Source organism: Martes martes (assembly GCF_963455335.1).
Source record: "Martes martes genome assembly, chromosome: 17".
In the NCBI taxonomy this organism is placed as follows: Eukaryota; Metazoa; Chordata; class Mammalia; order Carnivora; family Mustelidae; genus Martes; species Martes martes.
This window is the reverse complement of record NC_137905.1, coordinates 26,822,125-26,842,402: the sequence shown is the minus strand read 5'-3', so window position 1 is coordinate 26,842,402 and position 20,278 is coordinate 26,822,125. Positions and strand designations below refer to the sequence as shown.

The 20,278-nt window shown below is 59.1% G+C and overlaps 1 protein-coding gene across 2 annotated transcripts in view; it reads left to right on the top strand.

The window, feature by feature from the left end:
• The first annotated feature begins 208 nt into the window (after nucleotides 1-208).
• The window catches only part of ADGRG1 (adhesion G protein-coupled receptor G1), a 38,251-nt gene continuing 18,181 nt past the window's right edge, over nucleotides 209-20,278 (top strand). The window contains exon 1 of one of the 2 annotated variants that reach the window (XM_080829176.1): nucleotides 209-307. The gene's annotated coding sequence lies outside the window, so the exon portion shown is untranslated. Of the gene's footprint in view, nucleotides 308-7,918; nucleotides 8,005-20,278 lie in introns of those variants that run through there. The other variant, XM_080829175.1, reaches the window with a different exon arrangement.

Genomic DNA, 20,278 nt, shown 5'->3' with positions numbered 1-20,278 from the left:
TCCAGGGCCCCTGGGCAGGCCTATGCATTGGGTAGAGGTGTTGAAAACTCATGGAGGGCTGAGGCCAGGGGTGAGGGGCTCTCAGCACTCGGGGTCCGGGCAGACCCTATAGAGAAATCCGGGAATGAGAGAGGGAGGCGGCAGCCAGCCGGAAATTCAAGACAGGAAGGCGGAGCCTTACCTGGGACAGCCTGCCCAGACAAGCTCAGGCTGGGTGCCCGTGAGCCCTGGGAGGAGGTAGAGGTGTCTGGGCAGGAGGCGGAGTCTGGCCAGGGGGCTGCCGCTGAGACTTGAGAGAGACTCGGAGGTAAGAAGCCGCTGGTGGCTATTTGTGGTGGAGGACGGGGCAGGAAAATTCGGGAAGTTAGGCTCCCAGGCTGGCCCACGTTCTTTAGTCAGCCTGTGGGCAGGCTCTCAGGTCCAATTCCGGGCCCTGAGGGCATGCAGGAGGCCTGGCCCTGGGTCTGCTCAGGGTTCTGGGCAGGTTTGGGGGCCCTGGTTGTGCTGGGGTTCCCCCTTGCTGCTCTGAGTGTGGGCTGGGTGAGCTAATGTGGGGGTCGTTTTGGCACAGGGCGGCTGTTGGGGGACGGGGGATGCTGTGCATGGTTGAGGACTCAGGTGAGGCTGCGAGTCCGAGGGCTCGGACAGGGAGGCAGGAGACAGGCACCCAGGTCTGTGCCTGTTCCGTCCCCCAGCACCCAGAGCCCGTTTCCTCCTAGGATCCCAAGGGAAACCGGTTTGGGAGCAGGTTGGCCCAGGATGTTTGACTTCTGACTAGGAAGAGAAAGATAGCCTGCCCTGGTCAGCTGAGTGGAGGGGACAGGGCCCAGGCCTGGGGACATGCCTGTCCTGTCTGGCCAGCACAGGGTTCTGAGCCTTTCCCCAAGTCCCTCAGGTCCCTGTGATGAGACTCCTGCGGGGTGGCCGAGGACAGAGAGCCATAACGGAGGAAAAGGCCTGGGAGCTTCCTTCCCTGGGCGGTTTCCCTGTCTGTATCCCCAGGGGGCTGGGCAAGGGCCATGGTGTGAAAACACTGACTGAAGCAGCCCTCACCCCACAGTTCACAGCCCTTCTGATTCTCTAGCCCCACGTGCCAGCCAGCCAGCCAGCCAGACAGATGTGGGTGGCTGTGGGTGGGAGGAGCCTGGCGCCCGGCCAGCTCTGCCTTTACCCACTTGGCTCCCGTGGGGTGTGTGGGCAGCAAAATGGGCACCCCACGTTCCCTCCGTTAATTAGACAGGCCCTACTAATGAGTAGCTGTCAGCGCTGCCCCATTATGCCTCGTGAGCCATCTGCGCCCCCGCACTTGGGGGGGAGACCCCGGCGACGGCCTGGCTGCCGGGAGGAGGCGCCTGCAGAAGGCAGGGCTTTTGGGGGCCGTTGAGGGGGACTCCTGGGGCCGGAGACCGGGTGCTCTGTGGGCTTGCCACCAGAAAGGTCCAGTTCTGGCTCTTTCTTTTCCTGAGAGAGAAGTGGGGGCCGCTGGAGTCCCGGGTGGGGAGACCGGCCTCCTCCTCTCCCCGGTGGCCAGCACCTTCACTCTGCGGGCCTGGGGAGGCTGGTGTATAGGAGAATGGGGTGGGGCGCACCAGGTTGGTCAAAGTCGAGCTCCAGGGCTCTGGGGACACTCTGGCAGTCAAGGGAGGTGGCACTTTGTCACCTGTGAGACAAAGCCAGTCCTGCCGCCTTTGTATACTGCTGGGGGTGTCGCCCCACCTCTCTGGGCCTCATTTGCCTCCCTCTGTGTGGGAGCTACAATGACTCACTGCCGGACCAGAGGCCTCTGGCCTAAGTCTTGGTTCCCCAAGCAGCTGCCACCCAAACCTCAGAGTCCAGGGCCCAGGGAGTCGCTGACAGAAGGGGCGCGACCATAGAGACATCAATGGGGCGGCCTGCAGCCCTCCTGTCTGAACAGTTGGGGGGGCGGAGTTGGAAGTCTCCTCTGCGCACTGCCCCCAACCTTGAAGGACTTCGCCTTTAAAAGAGAGCCCAAGGGGGCACCTGGGTGGCTCAGTGGGTTAAGCCTCTGCCTTCAGCTCAGGTCATGATCTCAGGGTCCCGGGATTGAGCCCCACATCAGGCTCTCTGCTCAGCAGGGAGCCTGCTTCCCCCTATCTCTCTGCCTGCCTCTCTGCCTACTTGTGATCTTTCTGTCGAATAAATAACTAAAATCTTTAAAAAAAAAAAAAGAGCCCAGGGTAGTAACAGCACCTGTTACCGCTCTGCCAGTGAGATGGCCTGATGTCCCCATCTCAGACCTGGGGACACAGCACTGAATGCTCGGAGCTGGACACTGTGGTGTCAGGTCCCATGTGGTACTATTTGAAGGACTCCGGGGCCATGCTGGGTGGGGGTGGGGGGAGTCTAGGAGGGGTGAGGGGCAGTTTGGAGCCTCCTGGTCACTGAGTCTCCCCCAGGCCTGAGCAGGGCACCCAGAGGCCCCTTGGGAGGAGCGGTCCTCCCAGCTCTACTGCTGGCTCCAGAGGCCAAGTGGGAAGGTGCCCCCCAGACCCCCTAGCTCCAATTCCCTGAGCTATAAAACAGGGCCCTATGTACACAGATGGCTAGGACCTCCTCTGAGGAACCCAGGCCTCCAGATGCCTGTCCCTGCACCTGTTTCCTATGGCAAGAGTGGCCTAGCCTCGCTGGCGTGGAAGTGGGGGTGGGGAGAGAGCTTGTGGCCCTCTTTGGCAGGCCCATCCTTGCCCTGGGGCTCAGGGGCTTCTGATGGTTAGGAGGCGGGAGGGTTCCTGGTGTGACCTTCCAGGCCTGTTCTGGCTGGATCTGAACCTCCTGCCGAGTGCAGGTGGGGGCTGGGCTGAGGTCAGACATTCCGTCATGCCTGGAAAGAGGGGGTGGCAGCTCTGTCTACCTTCTATCTCAGGCAGCTGGGCACCCAGGTGTGCCTGCCTCGTTGGGAGGTCAGCAGGGGTGGTTCTCGGATGCCCAGCCAGCCTGAACCCTGTGAGGACCAGGGTCTGTAGTGGTCTCCTCCCAGCGGGACAGGAACAGGGGAGATGTCTGCCTGCCTGCCTGTCTGTGCTGGGCCCAAGGCCGCTTCTTGTTTACATGAGGTCAAGATGCCACTGGAACCAGGAAGGAGGTACTGGGGGGAGTTTCAAGGCCATGGAGTTAGATCCTGGTTGAAATCCTGTGTGACCTTGGGCTGGCTCCCTTCCCTCTCCCACCCTCAGTCTCCTCCCCCAGCAGATGGGACAAGGTGTCCTTGGCACAGTTGGGGGGGGGAATGAAAGTCACCTGCCTGGCATGCAGTGCGCAACAGGGGTGCATGGACTCTGGTCTCAGACCTTCAGGGGTGGCGAGAGGGCCAATGCTGGGACAGGTGCCCTGACCACCAGCTCGAGAGCTTCTGAAATCCCTTGCAGGTAAAGGTGAGCCGGGCACCGGCCTCAGCTCCACCCCTAAGGGAGCCAACTGGGTCCAGCCTGTCCTTGGACCTCCGAATAAATGTTTAGAAAGCCAGGTGTGGACCTGCCAGGTCTCCGCCCTCCTGTTTGCCTGGCCTGGCAGTCCATCCTCGGAACTGGCACCAATGTCTTGCACCCCAAGCCTGGGCTTGAATCTCCATTAGACTTGTCCCATTTTAATGGCCCATGGGGCGGGGGGGCCCGTGCTCTCCCAAGTCTTGGATCCGTTGGGCTCCCTGTTCCTTCTCCAGTGGGGGGGATGAGCAGTGGGTGGGGGAGGCGGGCCTAGGGCCCAGGCACACAGCTCCCTTTGTGAGGGTGGCTGAGTCACATGGGCAACGCCATCCATGCTGGGCCCTGGGGCGGCTGTGACTCGAGGTGGTGTTATCGTGGGTCTACGCCGCCCCCGCGCCTGTGGCCAGGAGGCTTTCCCACGGGAACGAACTGGGAGGGGTCTGGGAGTGCTGGCCACAAAGCACGGGGTCTGGATCCCAGGACCCAGGTTTGCGTCCCGGATCTGGAGCAGATCTGCCATGAGGTTTTGGGAAGTTTCTCTTTTCAAGCCTTGGTTTTGAAGTCTGTTCAATGGGAATAGTCATCACTGCTTTTGTAGAGAAGATGCTGGCCATGAAAATACTTTGCTGGAATGGCTGGGTGGCTCAGTGGGTTAAGCCTCTGCCTTCAGCTCATGTCATGATCTCAGGGTCCTGGGATCGAGCCCCGCATCGGGCTCTCTGCTCAGCAGGAAGCCTGCTTCCCCCCTCTCTCTGCCTGCCTTTCTGCCTACTTGTGATCTCTCTCTCTCTCTCTCTCAAATAAATAAAAAATAAATAAAAGTTTGAAAAAAAAAAAAGGAAAGAAAACAAGAAAGAACTTTGCAAACTGTGGAGTGCCAGGCCTTTGGCATCTCTGTTGACTTTATGATAACCGCAATGACACTGGCCAATACTTGTCTCGCACCTACTGTGTGCCAGGCGTGGCTCTCGGTGCTTTACAAGGCCACTCAGCTTGCAAAGGGACAAGGGCGGACTTGAAGTGCTCTTGTCCAAATAAAACCCACCTCCTAGCAGCCAGTGATGGCCCGTGACCCTTCCCACAGGGGGGCATGGCTCTTCACTGCCTGCAAGGCCCTGGGGGGCGGGGGGTGAGGATGGAGGAGGAGGAAGACGAGGAGGATAAGGCTTCTCCCCCAGCTCTGTCACAGCGGGGCATCGCAGCTCCGTCCTCTTACCTGTCCTGGGGGCCACGCACGGTCGCAGATCGGCTCCCACCTGCCAGGCAGTCCTGTTTCTGTTTCATGTTCAGGCCGCTCTGAACAACAGGGCCCTCGTCAGGACATCAGGGCTGTTCACTCGTGCCCGGGCTGCGAGCTTTATGGTGTGGCCTTGTTAATTATTACCTGTGGCGCTGGTGTTGTCTCCCCACAATGGGGGAGAAGGTGGGTGACTGGAGAGACGGAGCCTGAGTGACCCAGCTGGCAGAGCCGGGAGGAGAAGCTGGTCGGCCTGAGCCCCGGGCCCAGGCTCCCAGCCTCTCCTTCATCCTTTAAAACGAAGACCCTTTTGCACTTTCACCTTTCGGCGCTCCCTACCCTGCCTCTGGCCTCTGTCACCAGCCAGTAATGCACTTGACTTTCTCTAGGCCCCGGGTGACCCCAGCCCTTCAGCCCGGAGCCCCAGCAGTGCATTTCCAGTGGCCTGTTGGAAAGCTCCCCAACATGTCGCAGCCCCCCCCCCACATTCCACTGTATCCAAGGGCAGTCTCTTCCCTGCCTCCCAGATCTGCACCCTTGCCCTCACCCCCACCATGCTTCAGGGCAGTTTCTGACATCTCTCCCTTCCCCTCGCCTTCACACGTGGGCTAGCGGGTCCTAGCCCTGCTTCGGGGTCTTGGACCGAAGCCTCCCCCCGCCAGCTTCTCCCTCTATGTTCTCCAGTGCCCCCTGGACCTCCCCTCTACCCGGCCTACCCATGTTGCTGGCATAAGCTCCTGGAGTCCAAACCAGGGTTTCTCTTGCTGAATTACTTTGTGTCTCTAAAATACCAGTGGGACCCAGCCCACAGGTTTGGGGGGGGGTATGAAATGACAGCAGTCCCCCTAAAACAGGCATCTTGACAGGGAACCTTGTGGACACAGCAGCTGTCCTCAGTTCTGCTTAGTACTAATAATAGGTACTATTGTGATGAATAGTAATTTATTGGGTTTCTCATTTGTGACCCCCAGAGCACACTTCAATGCCAGGAACTGACTCCCAGCATCACCCTGATGTAAGCCAGACTCAGGGCAGGGTGGGCCCACTGTCCACTCCTGCCCCGGAGCCTGGCACGGTGCCCAGCACATGGCAGGTCTCTGAGAAGCCCGAAGGTGACAGGGCGGGCGGAGCTTGGCAAGCGACCTCCTGCCCGGGCCAGTTCACCACATGGGCCTTTCCCACATGGTCCAAGGGGCAGCTGGGTCCAGGCTCTGTGTCCCTTGCTCAGATGTCCTGCCGGGAGAGTGGTGCCTTTACCACTCCACCTGTGAGAGCCTGGTCAGCACCCTCTGTGGGGCATGTGTATTGGGAGGGACTGCTTCTTGTGGCTTGGACCCCGGGGGACAGCTGAGTCTGCCACGGCTACCAGCTGGCCTGGCTCCAGAGGATGGATCTTGGGGAAACCAAGGCTTAGAGGCGACAACTTGCTCAGGGACATTGCATGGCAGGGACTCCACGTCCTTTTTGGATAACTCACTTCCGCACCATTGTTTCCTGGCCCCTCCAGACCTGGCAGGGAGCGAGTATCCACTGTGGCTGTGGGAGGAAACCATGGGCCAGACACGGGCCGAGTGCCCACAGTGCTTGCCTGCTGCTGGTTGCTTGGAGGGCACAACACTGGCTTCCTGGCAATTCTGGGGGCCTCCCTGACCCTCACCGTTAGCTTTATTGCCTTTCTCCCTGTGGCTTGTATCCATGCAGGCAGGTGAGGGGTACCTCTCTCTTGCAGCGGACCCCTGGGCTCCTAGACTGCCTAAAAAGCTTCCGTTCATGTGGCCTCAGGGGATTTTGCAGGTTGCTTTTCTAGAACGCAGATCCCTGCAGGGAGAGAATGGGTGTACAGCACCCCGCCCCGTGCCAGGGGTCTGGGGATGCTGGATTCAAGAGTGGTAAGGAGGGCTGTGTGGAGCCAGACCTCCTGGGCCTCCATCCCAGCTCTGCCACTTCCTTGCTGGGTGAACTTGAGCAAGTGAATTCCCTTCTCTGAGCTGTATTTCTCCACTTTGTGCTCTCCCCTCTTCATCACCATATTCACAGCAAATATTTATTGAGGGTTCATCAAGTGCCGGGCACTGGCCTGAGCAACATGCTTCCCTCACCACTGTCCTGTGGTGGTACGGTGATGATAGGAGGGAAGGTTCTGGAATGCTGTAAATGGTCAGTATATGTAATCATTATCATTATTATTGTTGCTGTCATCCCTTACCCTCATTATACTGTGAAATTCCTATGGCACCTTTGACTTGGGAGTCGGGTGGGGATGAGGGATGATGGGGAGCTCTAGGCTGGCAGGGCAGGCCATGAGCCGTCTGGAGCTTCCTGACTCTCGGGGTGGTTATGAACGTAAGCAGTGGGAGCAAGCCGCTCAGAGGCTGGTGGCCAGAAGGGAATGTGGGCATGAGCCCGTTCCCAAATTTTCCTTTTGGGCTTTTGGAAACCACCAGGAATATTTCCTTACCTGGGCCTCAGTTTCCCCTTTGGCCCAGCAGATGTACCCCTGGGGTCTCAGAATCTGGAATGGGAGTATTGGAATATTGAAACTTGGGGAGCATTGGGATATGTCCCTTTGCTATGACAACTGGGGCTCAAGGAGGGCTCGAGGTCAGGTGGCCTGACTGACCACATGCCAAGCCACCTGACACCCCTGCCCTCCCCCTAAGTGCTTTCCGCTCTGCGGGTCAGTGCCGGCTCCTGTCGGCTGCCAAGGAGGCTGGAGTCTCTGGACTGTCCCTCAGGAAGGGGCAGTTGTCGCCTGCGCCTTGGAGGGGGGGAGCACAGCATCTGAGGGGCCGGTTGCCATGGCAACCCTGGCTTCTCTGCGGGAACTTTGGGGAGAAGAGCCCCAGGGGGTGGGGGAAGCGACAGATGGAGGGCGGGGAGGCAGAGTTATCTGCAGCGGGGCTGTCTGTCCACGCTGGCACCTGTCTGCCTGGATGGGTGGTGAGGCTGAGGTGCCCCCTTGCCCAGCGCTGAGTCACGGGCATCCCCCAGGGTCACGGCCAGAGCTCTCTCAGCCCTGCCCCCTCCTGCCTCCCTCGAGAAATCTGTGACTCACTGTAAGGTCCCGTCATCCCAGCCAAGCTAGGGAAGAGGGAGGAGCCCGACTGGGGCAGGAGGGGGGCGTCCCCCCCCGCAAACATACGCCACCTCCGCGGCTCCCTGCTCGCCTTGCTCTGCCGCAAGAGAGGAGCCAGGAACCTCCCACGCTCACAAGCCCGCCCACTGGGGGCAGCCGGACCCTGGCGGGTGGGTTAAGCCTCTGAGGTGAATCGTGAAAGGCGTTCCTGCTGCCTGGCTCCACACAGGACCTGCCATCAGCACCGGGTATCAGATCAAGGGTGTGACAGCGGGAAGGAGGAGGGATGCGGCGTGTGGGGCGGAGGGCAGGGTGGTGGTGTAACGGGGAATTGGGAGATCTCTTGGTGGCAGCCAGCCCAGATGAACTCTGCTGTGCGGGGTCTGCAGGGTTGGCCGGGATGGGCAGGGAGATGTCTCAGAGGGGACTGGGCCCCAGAGGATGAAATCTCTCGGGGCCTCTTATTATTTGTTAGCTAGGGAAACTGAGGCTCAGGGTGGTACAGTCACTAGGTCCAGCAAGCTAGGGTCTGCTCTCTGATCTGTGAGATAACTCCCCACTCCTGCTCCCACTGCACAGACAGGGGAACTGAGGCTCCCAGGTCATGTCTCAAGTCTAGGGATAAAGGTCCAGGGTGCAGCCTTGGGGAGGAAGGCTTTGTCCACAGGTGCCCAGGGCGGGGTCCGGGGGTGTCCAAGTGAACCAGGGGCAGTCTGACTCCTCACCACACAGGCCCCCGTGGCCCCGGCCGTAGGGTCTGAGAGAGAGGGTCCTGGGAAGTAGGGGCAGGTAGATTGGGAAGCAGACTTTGTGGCTGGAGCCTCCGGCCCGCAAACCACCAGACCCTGGTGCTCCCATGTGTGTGGCACTGATAGGAATTCCTCCCCAGGCGCTCCTGCAGCGCCCGACCTATAACAGCGGCAGGGTTTGGGGAGGGGCGGGGGTGGGTGGGCGGGGTGGGGATCTACTGGTTCTCATTCCCTCCTCTTCCCCAACCAACCTCCTTCCTGCGGGGCTGAGCTGGGGTCTCCGGTGGCTGGAGCTCATTTTACTGAGGAGGGTTGGGGTGCTTATATTCATATTCAGATAGGAACCTCTCACCCCTTCACCCCAACTCCCATCCTGCCTGGTAGGGTGGGTCAGAAGAGCCTTTGTGGCTCCAGAGCACCAAGGAAGTTACTCATGCAAGCATTTATTGAGTGCCTACTGTGTGCCTGGTATCCTGGGGGTGGGGGCAATGAATGAGACAGTTAAGGCGTCTGAGAACTCATGGGTGGCCCGAACTCAGGGCCAAGCCCCGTGCCCTCACTGCGAGCACCTTGACGGCAGAGGGGCTTTCTTGGGGCTGGAGACTGAGGGGGAAGGAGACTTCCCTGTCAGTGAGAGCCATGAGCTGCTGAATTGGTTCCCCAGAGCCCAGGCCAGGGTCCCATGGAGACTTCCTTGCCGGTGTCTGGAGGTTGGGCTGGTTTGGGGGCCAGACCTAATCCCCTTTGTGGCAGGGACCCGGGGGATCTGGGATACAGAGCCTCCACAGTCACAGCACCTTGCCTCGTCTCTTTCTCTCTGCGCCTCAGTTGTCCCAGCTGCTGAATGGGTATGTAGGGGTGATGATAGCTTGCTCTGCCTGTGGTCCTGGGGCTTGGCTCCAACGGTATCCACGTGTGAAGGACACCAGTCCGGGCACAGTCTGTCGGGGAGAGGCTGTGCTAGGCAGCCTGTGTGCACTGCGGGTGCTGGCTTCGGTGTCCTGGGCCCCTGGACAGGGGCTGGTCAGCCTGGCTCGTCAGGGACACAGATAAACGAGACGGTGAGGATCTGGGGTTGAGGAGTGACAGAATATTGCTTGCGGAGGGGTAATGAGTTTTCTGAGCTGGGAGGAGGACATGACTGGGCTTGGAGACCTGTGGGGAGGGGTAAAGGGGTTGACTGAAGTGCATATATGAGGATGGGTTAGGGGGCGTTTTGGGCAGAGACCATTGCATGGAAAAGGTTGGGAACGACAGTTGCTGGGAGATGGGCCAGGTGATGGCACAGACCTGCCACGGGTCACTTTATGGGGCCTGGAGTGCCAAGCCAGCAGGTCTCCCTGTGCACTGCAGGTGGGGGATGGCACTGTGACCAGCAGCCTGGTCAGATGGGTGCTGGCGGGGGCGGTGCTGGGTGCCCTGGCTGTGACCCCAACAGGATGGGGAGGGTAAGGCTGTGATGCGGGGTGGCCTGGCTGCCCGAAGTCCAGGCTGTTGGGTCCACCGCTCGCTTGTGCTTGGAAGGCAGCTTCCTGGCTGTGGGGACAGAGAGGGAGGGGCCCCCAGCTGAAGGGAGGGCAGCTGAGAGAGGCAGGGTCTGTGTGCTGTGGCCATTGCCTTCCTAGCAGGGCGGGCATGGCAAAGATGGGAGGGGGAGGCAGGCAAGCCTTGAAGGGGGTCACATGGCCCATGCTCTGGCTGAGCCAGGCCACAGGTCCCTTGGTCCTCAGCAGAGCTGTGAAGGCAGGTGGGGGTAGGGGGTGGGGGGTGGGGGGGGGCCCCTTCCAGGGATGCAGGCACAGGTGGGCTCCTGCAGGGCAGGGGTGAGGAGTCAGGGGCATGGCTGTAGGGGGAGGACATGGCACCCCCAGACCCTGCCTTCTGATTCCCAGCAGATGGGGGCGTCACGTGAGCAAACCCAGCAGTCGGGGAAGCAGGAGCCCAGGGACCAGGCAGATGGCAGGTGGGGAGTGGGGCCGGGCTGGCACAAAGGGGCCTCTCAGACCCAGGGGAGGGGCTGGCTGGGCCTCAAGCTCCCTGGGCTTACCCTCTACCCATCAGCAAATCATGCCTCACCGGGAGATCCTTGAGGCCCTCGGGGAGTCCCGCAGATTCTGGGGTCAGACCTGGGCTGCTGGGGAGAGGGGCCGAGGGCGTGGGAGGAGCTCGGGACACACAATTTCTGACCCCCGCCCGGGGCCAGTCTACCCCGGAACAGATGGGCCAAGGCACCCACCCGGGCCCCTGAGGTCCCAAACTCTCCCTGGTTCCCGGGGGTTTGGCCTGAGCTAGAACATCGTGGAGCTCCCTGCTGGAGACCGTGCTGGGCCCTGGGCTCCGCGCTTTGCACACGCTTTTGTTCCTGCCAGGCTGGTGCTCCTGATTGTCCCCTTGAGAGACGAGGACACTGAGGCACGGGAGGCTTACCCACGAGGAACTGCTTGTCTTTGGGGCTCCAGAGTCTGCGATCTTGCCCACTGTGCTGCCCTGGCCCCCTCAGTTGGGCTGGGGCTCCTGGGCCGGGCTGGGCTCCGTGCTGGGTGCCAGAGAGCCTGTGCCCTTGTCGGGGAGCCAGCCCCGCCCCTGCTGAGCCCTCGCTCTGCTGTGGTGCCAGGACCCATGGAGAGAGCGAGGCCGGTCTGCCTGGGGAGAGTCCTGGCTTTATTCCTCTCTGGTGGTGTGACCTGGAGCGTCTGCCTCAGGGTCCTCATCTGGAAAAAGCGAGTATAGTGTCCCCATTGAGGGGGCTGTTGTAAACGTGAAGGAGGGATTGCTGGGCCTTTATCCTAAGATCTCCTTATGGGACAGGACGGGGCACTGAGGCCCAGGGACAACTAGTAACAACCCAGACTTGGGGGTGGGGCTTCATCCTGCCTGCCCCCTGGGGAGAGCTGGGGCCACCCCCTCCCGCCTGGTGGGAAGGTTGGTGGGCTGGGTGTTGGGTTCCTGAGCGGCCGCAGGCTCGGGCTCATACAGTTTGTGGTCCCCGTGGCTGTTCCCAGGCAGGCAGAGATAAAGGCTGAGCCCCCGAGAAGCGGGCAGAGCTTCTAGGCATCAGTGGAATGGGCTCTAGGCTACAGGGAGGCAGGCTGGGGTAGAGGGCGGGGGGCCTTGCGGTGGGAACCAGCCCTGTCCCCGGTCCCTGCAAGGCTGGCCGGTCTGCAGCTAATGGCTCCAGCCTGGCCTCCCCCTAAAGGGCACCACTTCGGTGAACTCCAGATAAGCAACAAGGAGAGACTCTCAAGCCGCCTCTCAGGTCTCTCTGACCTGTCCTCAGGCCTCTGCTTTATCCCTCCCAGAAGCCCCAGCCTTGTCTTTCAAGGCCCACAGGGGTAAGCAGAGGGCCACAGGGGCCCAAGGTTGTGACCTACCTGGACCTCAGTGTCCCTACGATACACAGAGCCAAGAGTCCCATCCTTGGGGAGGATGGTTGCTGGCATGGGTCTGGAGCCGCCCCGGGAGTGGGAAGCTCATTGAGCCACTTTGGGAGGTCTTCCCTAAACCCGGGCTGAAGAGTTGTCTTCAAGGTCATGCGGTGGCCGAGTTAGATCTAGGTTCAAATCCTGGAAAAGCATCCTTGAATAAGCAGCTCAATCTCTCAAAGCCTCATTACTTAGGTTGTAAAATGGGAACAAAGACATCTCAGTTTCTAATCTCTCTCTGAGACCTGTGGGGGATGAGCTGAGACGGCGGCCCCCCTGGAGCCCCCATGGGCAGTAAAACCCCACGTGGAGCTGTCCCAGAACTTCGCTCCTCCGTTGCCCACTCAGCTGTGCCCCTGGGAGAGGCAGCCCGACATGGTGGCTCTGGAGCTGTCTGGTTCTGTCCCGGTTGCATCAACTGTGTGAACTTGGACAGGTGTATTGGCCTCTCTGTGCCCGTTTCCCTCGTCTTTAAAATGAGGCTGGTAATGGTCCCTTGAGAAGGTGAAGTGAGCCACTGTATTTTAAGTGCTGAGTATCATGCTTGGCACACTGTAAGTGATATTGTCATTGCCACTGATCTGGGCCACCACCAAGATCTCAGGAAGCAACAGTGAGCTTATCCAGCCTTGTGCTCCCATGATGTCATTGGAACGTCACCAGGCCCCCAGAGCCCGTGGGGGCCCTTGGACACTCCCATCCAATGGGATCTTGGTCTGCAGGCATGGTGTTCTTCAAGAATGGGGCTCCCTCCTGCTCTGCTCTCTGACCCCAGGCCTGACCGCTTGGCCATTGTCCTGGGCCTGCAGGGGAGACCTGAGTCCAAGTTGGGCCTGTTTCCTTGGGCAGCACTCTACGGTTACTCCTTTGCTGGGCTGTTTCCTTGGCTTCTCGGCCCCTCTCCTGCACTAGGTGGCTGGCCCGCTCTGGGTCCCTAGACAAGTATAGCTCTCAGGGGGGGCTCTGTGGTTAGCTCCTTAGGTCTCTGACCCTGTGGCAGGGGGGACGACTGCCTAGACCCACCTGTCTTCATGGTGACAAATGTGAGGGCTGAACCCCAGGGGCTAGTGGGAGCAACTGAGTCATGTTTGGCCTGGTGCCCTCTGCCCACTGCTCCTCCGGCTGTGCCACCATCTGGCCATGTGCCAAACCCTTGGAGAGACTCATAAACACCCACCCCTTCTAGTACATAGAGCTTCACTGCCTGCGAAGACCCTTATCCAGTCTTGGGTACTGCTGGCCCCTGGAGATTTGAATCCTTATCTACATTTCATAGACAAGGAAGCAGGTCTCACGTTCCCTGGACAGTCAGTGGTAGTGGGGGCCTGAGCACAGGCCTGGACTCTTGCCCCTGGAACCACAGATGGCTGGTTCTACTTGAGGTAGTGAGCTTCCCATCCCTGCAAGTGTTTAAGTTCGGCAGGGAATTGTAGAGGGAACTGGAGCAGCAGGTGGGGTTACTCACGGCTCCTTCCAGCCCCACACTTTTCTGGCCCTGAGTGGGAAAGGTGCCCAAGTCCCACATCGTCCCCAGGCATTAAGTCCCTAAGTAGCCAGGCCACTGGTCATCCAGATGGCATCAGGCCATGTCTGGGGGCAGGTGGGGCTCCAGAGCCTTGCCTGTCACTGTGCCCAGACTCCCACCAGTGGCGCCATCCAGTGGCATCTTTGGGAGGCTCCTGCTGGCCTCCCAATCATCTGGTGGGCTGGGTGGAAGGCGCACAGGGATGGGGCGGGAGTGAGTCTGGAGGGTGGGAGGGAGGGGTCCAGAAGGGGACACACCCACCCCAAGTCATCAGGGAGCTGATGTTGCCCCTTGCTCTCCCTATCCAATGGGTGCGTTACCTGGGTAGGGGTGTTCCTGACCCCGTGGCGCTTCCCCCTCCCACACACCTGCATGTGACAGGGCCTCACGAGAGCCAAGAGCTGTGGACAGCGGGCAGGCCCGGAAGGAGTCCTCACCCCGTTTCCTTAAAGCTGTATTTATCCTGCGTCTGTGGCCGCACCTGCCACCCTCTCTCGGGCTCTGCCACCTAGGCATACAGCCCAGACCAGATGGGTAGGGTCCGCTCTCCAGGCTGGGAGCCAGGGATTCCCAGGTCCTGGTGCCTGGCCAGGCATGGGGGTGGGGCAGGCCAGGGAGCAGTGCCCGTCACTAGCTGGTGTTGGGAGGACAGCCGGTGCTCCCCCACGGAGACACTGCAGCAAGTGCTAGCACGTCCGGGGGTCCCCACCTCAGCTCCTGCTCTCGGGTTCTCTCTCCCACAGAGCTGGAAGCCTCAGTAACTTCCGTCCAGGAAGGGTAGAAGTGTTCGCAGACCCCATGGGTGTAGGGATGAAGGGGCCCAGCCCCTGTTCCTGGGCTGTGAGGTTTTGGGTGCAGCACAGCCTCGTGGAGCGGCCATCCGATCCCCTGGAGGGATTGACATTTCCGTTCCGTGTCCTGGAGAGTCCCAGGCAGAGGGGTCCATGCAGCGCAGTGGGCACAGTGCAGGCAAAGGAGTGTACGGAACTGGATTGGGGTCCAGTTACCAGCCGTGTAGCCCTGGGCAAGCAGCTTCTCCCATGGCTGAGCCTCAGTTTTCTCGGCTGTGAAATGGGCATAATAGTGCCCCCCTCGTAGAGTGGGCAGGCATACGCATTATGGGACGTTAGGTGCACTTCATATGATCTGTGCTCCCATGTGGTTTCCTTCCCTGCTTCCCTGCTGCCTTGTAAGTCTCTGCATGCTGGCCGTTAGGATATGCCCACAGCCAGGGTCCTGGACCCCAGGATCTTCCCTGGCCACAGAAATGTACAGTTTCCTCTCCCTGCCCCACCTTGGGGGAGGCCACAGGAGTCCAGATGGAAGTTTAGCATTTGCACCCGTGGGAATGGGACACACCTTCATGGCAAATTCCTTCCTGGTTCCCCTCTTAGTCCTGGGTCATAGGAGTAGGCTGTCAAGGGACCTGGGGTAATAACTGCCTTTGAGTCCAGAGAAAACCCAAGGTTCAGTGATCACAAATTCAGAGGGGATTTCAGACATCACCTAATCTAGCAACTTTGAAAGTCTGTTTGTGGTCTTAATGATTTAGGAAAGGCTTGGGCTCCCAGGCTTCTTCACTGCAGGACTTTTCAGAGCCTTTACCAGGCAGCTGTGTATTGGAGGAAATGCAAGGCTGGCATTTTAGGTCCTATCCCTATTCTTAAGCTGTGCACAGTCTTGGGACTCCCTCTCTGATCAAGCACTTGGCAGAGATGCTTATGCCCCCGAGCCAGTCAGAGGTTGGGGAGTTGGGATGGCTCGATCCTGGAACCCCCGCCCCAGTGGCACTTTTGGAACAGAAGTATAGCATCAGGAATTGGCTCGGAGCCAGCCTGACCTGGCTTAGAATCCCAGCTCTGTCTCATACATTCATGTATTTAACCAGCAGTCATGCAGCATCTACTGTGGACCAAGGATAACACTAGTGCAGGAGATTCAAGTGATGAACCAGACAGTAAGTGTTGAGAAATGGAAAACAAGTAAGCAAACTGAAGGGTCATCTCAGACAGCATTAAGTGCTGTAAAATTAAGAAGATAAGGTGGCGTGGAAGAGTGTGACGATGGGGAGGATAATTTTGGCTGGGTAATCATGGATGGCTTCTTGGGGGAGGTGATACTCAAAATAAGGACTAAGAAGAAATCATTCAGGGAATGGGTCCAAGAAAGGATGTGCTATGTTGAAGGGCAAAAGCCCTGAGGTGTGTCTGAGGATAGAAAGAAGGCTAGTGTGCTGGAGTTGGTGAATGCCTGGTGGGTGGGGGAGGACAGGGGCAGGTGGTAGTGGTGGTGTGTGGGGCCGCTAGCTTGTGATTTGGGCAGTCATGCTGCTCCCTGAGCCTCAGCTGTCTGATTGGTAAAATGAGCCTCATCGTTTTTGTCCCACACTCCACTCTGGTCTGCAGTGTTGTGAGCATTGTCAATGTCTTTGGCAGAGACTTGGCTCTGGGCAGCCATGACCTATGAGCTATCGTAAGTATTTTTGTCATTACAAGTGCTCTGCGACGTTGGGTGGGACCTGCGATGTTGTGCCTCTGTTTCTCTGAGTGTTCCTGCAGTTAGTGAGTACCACGTGTGTGTAAAGGCTGGGGTGCCCCATCTGTGCCTGGCTCCCCTGAACTGCAGCCCCCTGCCAGCTCTTTTTAAGCATAGAAGCTTCTGATTCAACAGTGCCTGCCTTCTCTGGCCCAGCAGGCCCTGGAATCCTTTCCGGGAGAAGGTTCCACTGAGAACAGCAACTCCTTTCTTTGCTTTCTTTTCCTCTTCCTCCGGGGGGCCAAAAATAGTGCCTGAATGGGACACAGCTCTGGACTAGCAGCAAGACAATAGCTGCCTCCTGACTGAAGCCGCCCGCTGGCTCTGATCCATGGGTGGGGGTGGGGGGGTGGGAGGGGAGGTGTGGGGGTGCATGGGCACAGCATCCCCCCAGCCCCAAGCCCTTGCTGCCTTTCCCATGGCCTCTGCCAGAAAGCATCGCAAAGCCCCCTCCGGCCCTTTTGAGTGTGATTGCCAAGGGGGTTCCCTGCTTGTTCTGGGAAAGTGTTCATAGCTGCTTGGCTGAGACCCTAGCCCCTTAGCCTCCTGAGCAGCGCCACCCTGTCTCCTGGTCTGATGCTGGTCTGGAGCCGTAGGCCCCGGCTGACATGTCTGCCCCTGGTTCTCTTCCCTGCCCTGTCTGGTACGCGGAGGCCACCCCGTCTTCGATGCCCTTTCCTCTTGGACTCGGTGGCTATGAAGGACTTTTTAGAGGTCAAAGTGATGTGCCATCTTGGGAGGAAGTGAGCTCCCTGTCACTGGAGGCAATCAAATAAAGTTTGGATGTGCACTTGGTGGGGGCTGGGATTTGTCAAGCGTCAGATCCACATTTGGTCTTGATGTCTTCGTGTCTCAGAAGAGATCTTGGTTAGAGGTTCCCATCCCTCCCTACCAGCTGGGTGGCCTTGAGCAAGTCATATCACTTCCCTGAGCCTCTGTTTCCTTATCTGGAAGATAGCTTCCATGGAGCTAACCTTGGAGAGCTGTAGAAAGAGATCTCCAAAATGCCTAGTGTAGTACTGAGCACATAGAAGGGGTTTCAGAAGCTTTGACTGTGTTCTCTTTCCTTCCTGCCCTGGTACTCACTGTGCAGCACAGAAAGGAGGGTCTGACCCACTCTTGGCCCTCAGGGAACTCTCTGGAAGGAAGCCAGGGGAACCCCCCCCCCCCACAGCCCTAAGGATAACTCAGAAGGAAGATTCCTGGTGGGCTGTGGCAACCTAGAAGGTTTCTAGAGAAGTATGGTGCACGTTCGGCACTTGTGACAGCCAGTGATGGGGGTTGGAGGGGTGTCCAGCCTGGGAAGAGGTCAAGGCCACAGCCTGGCAGCCTCCAGGGGCAAAAGCAGCTGCTAATAGGCATCTCTGGTCACAAGGGTAGCCCTCGCCACGTCCCAAAAGGATTTGGTTTAAAGTCAATGTTGACCAACTCAGGCAGGTGTCCAGTGCTGCTCTCCGTGACCCGTAACCCACCGTCCTCCACCCTGCCCTTCTTCCTGCCGGCTCCCTCCTGGTCTGGCCAGTGTTTGAGTCAGGAGACTTGGGTCCCGGACAAGTTAGGGCGCCTGTGCTCTGCTGGGTCGGAGCCGGGCAGTGACGTAGTCCCCTTCCTGCAGCTGCCAACGGTTGCCAGGGCAACGGTTGCCAGGGGTTGCTGTCACCTGCGCCCCTTCTCCCGGGCTGGTGGCTGGGGCTCGCAGCCTGTCTTCCGTGGCTGCCCGCTTTGTCTGAAGCTCCAGTGAGGGGGCAGGGGCTGGGGTGGCTCAGCTTCAAAGTTCTCCTCCCCAGAAAGCGATCCACCCGCCCAGCGGGCTGCAGCCCTCGGCTCACTCGGTTCACGCTCTTTATGTACTTACAGTCCACTCGATGCCACAAAGAAGGAGCCCAGGTACAATTTCCCCTCCTCCCTTCTCCCCTCCATCCCTCTCATTCCCGGCTCTGCTTCCCTGTTCCCCCACCCCCCTTCCCTTTCCCCTTCTTCCTCCCCTCCTTTGCCTCCCCTTCCCCTGCTCCTTCCCACCTCCCTCCCCTTCCCCCCCTCTTTCTTTTTTCCCTCCATCCCTCTTCCCCATCTCCCCTTTCTCCCCAGCACTGCTAGGGTAGCTAATGGATGGGGTGGGGGTGGAGCTAGGGGGCAGCAGGGACCCTCTAGAGGCCCAGAGGCTATGCGAAGGGGGAGTCAGACGGCAGCCACAGGGAGGAAGTGGTTGGGGGGTAAGGGCTCCAGGCCACTCTCCCCAGCCACACTCCAGCTCTGAGCTGCCCCCTCAATGAACACAGATAAGCCTCTGAGGGGTGTTGGGAGGCTGCATCCCCAGCATGGGGGTCCCCCAGGCCCTCAGGGGAAGGGTGTTTGGAACCCCAAGGAGACACATCTGCAAACACCTTTCCTGGGAGTTTGAAAGAGAAGGCTTTCTAACAGTCAGGTAAGGTTAAGGGTAAACGGGCCACAGAGCCAAGGGCCACAAAGCCAAGAGCGTCCGTGCTGGAGCCAGGCCCTGGGGCAGCATCTCGTGCCCACCCCTCGCTGGCTGGGCAGTCCCTGGCAGGTAGTGCCACCTTCTGGGGACTCAATTTCCTTATTTGTTAAATGAGTATAACCACACATGTCTCTTAAGGTTTGGGGGAGGATGACTGTGTTCCTTTGTGTAAAGAGCTTAGACTCGAGTCTTGCATTTTCCAAGAGCTTTAATCAATGTTAGCTGTGTTGCTGGAGGGGGTGAGCACACTGCTGGGGCGGGGGTGGGGGGGCGGGAATAGTGATGGAGGACACTGTGGTGCTCAGTGAGCTGGGTGGGATCCTGGTCTCTGCCTCCACTGCCCTTCCCAGGCCCCTAGCTTTCTTGGGGGAGGACACCTGGCCGTGTGTCCTGTGCACCTCTCAGCCAGGGATCTGGGACCCGGAGGAGGAAGAAAGAAAGGGAGGGCTCGTGGCTGGCCTTGGGAATACTAGGGTCCTATACTCCAAAGACAGGCGCTCTGACAGGCCCAGAGTAACTGATCTGCAGCCCCAGCAGGATGCTAACTGGGCGGACCTTGTAGGCCTGGCCTTGGGCAGTGTGGGAACACAGATGGGGAAGGGACACTGCAGCCAGCCAGCTGAGGTCTGCCTGTGGTTTGAGAGGGAAGAACGTCTGTCCAGGAGGAGGAGATGGCCAAGCACCTTCTTTGCTCCTGGCTGCCACCAGGGCCACAAGCCCTGGTCTTCCCTGGAAGCATCCAGAGGCCCAGCCCATGGAGGAGACAGATGGGGACAGGGACCAGAGAGGGGATGGACTGGCCAAAAGTTCCCGGGGCCACTTGGCTGCAGTTAATTCTGGACCCAGCACACCTAGCGCCTGCCATCCCCCTCTGGGCATCTGCATTCTCTGGGCAGGTGCTGACTGGTGTGTGTCCTGGTACCCTGGAGCCCAGCCTCGGCGGCTTCCTGGGGAGACTGCTGTGGGGAGACTTAGGGGGGCAGGCCCCACACTGTGCCAGGAGCATGGGGCTGGCACCAGGTTTCCCAAACTTCTCCTGAAAAACCCTGGCGCCTGAGTCCGAACCCAGCCTCGGCCAGATCTGGGACCCTTTCTGATCTCTTCTCTTTTTAGGTTCCAAGTCCCTGTAATCCATTCTCGAATTCTAAGAGGCTTTGATTCTCGGCTTCTAAAAGCTCTGGCATGCTCATATTGCCTCTTTCTTTCTCTTTCTCTGCCCTTCCCTCCCTCCCTCCCTCTCTCTCTCTCTCTCTCTCTCTCTCTCTCTCTCTCTCAATTCCAATCTTCTGAGTGTCCCAGCTGCTTGAGGAGAGGCTGAGGGCCCAGCTGGCTGTAGCTGACTTTAATGGAAGGGCCAGGCGGGTGACAGGGCTGGCAGTGCCCCTTTTCCCAAGAACTGCTGCTGCCCGCCGGAGGGAGGTGGGATGGCGCTGCACATACCCCAGGCTCCCCGGGGACCTCTCGCCTGAAAGTGTCAAGGATGATGATGAGTTGCCTGGGGGAACATCACAGTCTAAATGGCTCCCGCAGCCCATCTCTTGGTAGCTAATGGCCTCTGAGGGAAAGGGAGGGGCTGGGGCCTGGGAGGGAGGGTGTTGATGGGTTTCTTATCTTGTGTGGCCACCAAGATTTTTGAGAGCTCCCTTCTCATGTTGATAACAGGTGCCCATGCTAAAAAGGATGTGCCATCACAGTGGGCTGGGAAACTAAGCCCAAGCAAGCTCTGTGGATTTTCTTTCTGCAGGACTTATCAGAGCCTTTGACATGCTAATACACAAGACCAAGCAGGGCCTGCATTATTTCTCTAACTTG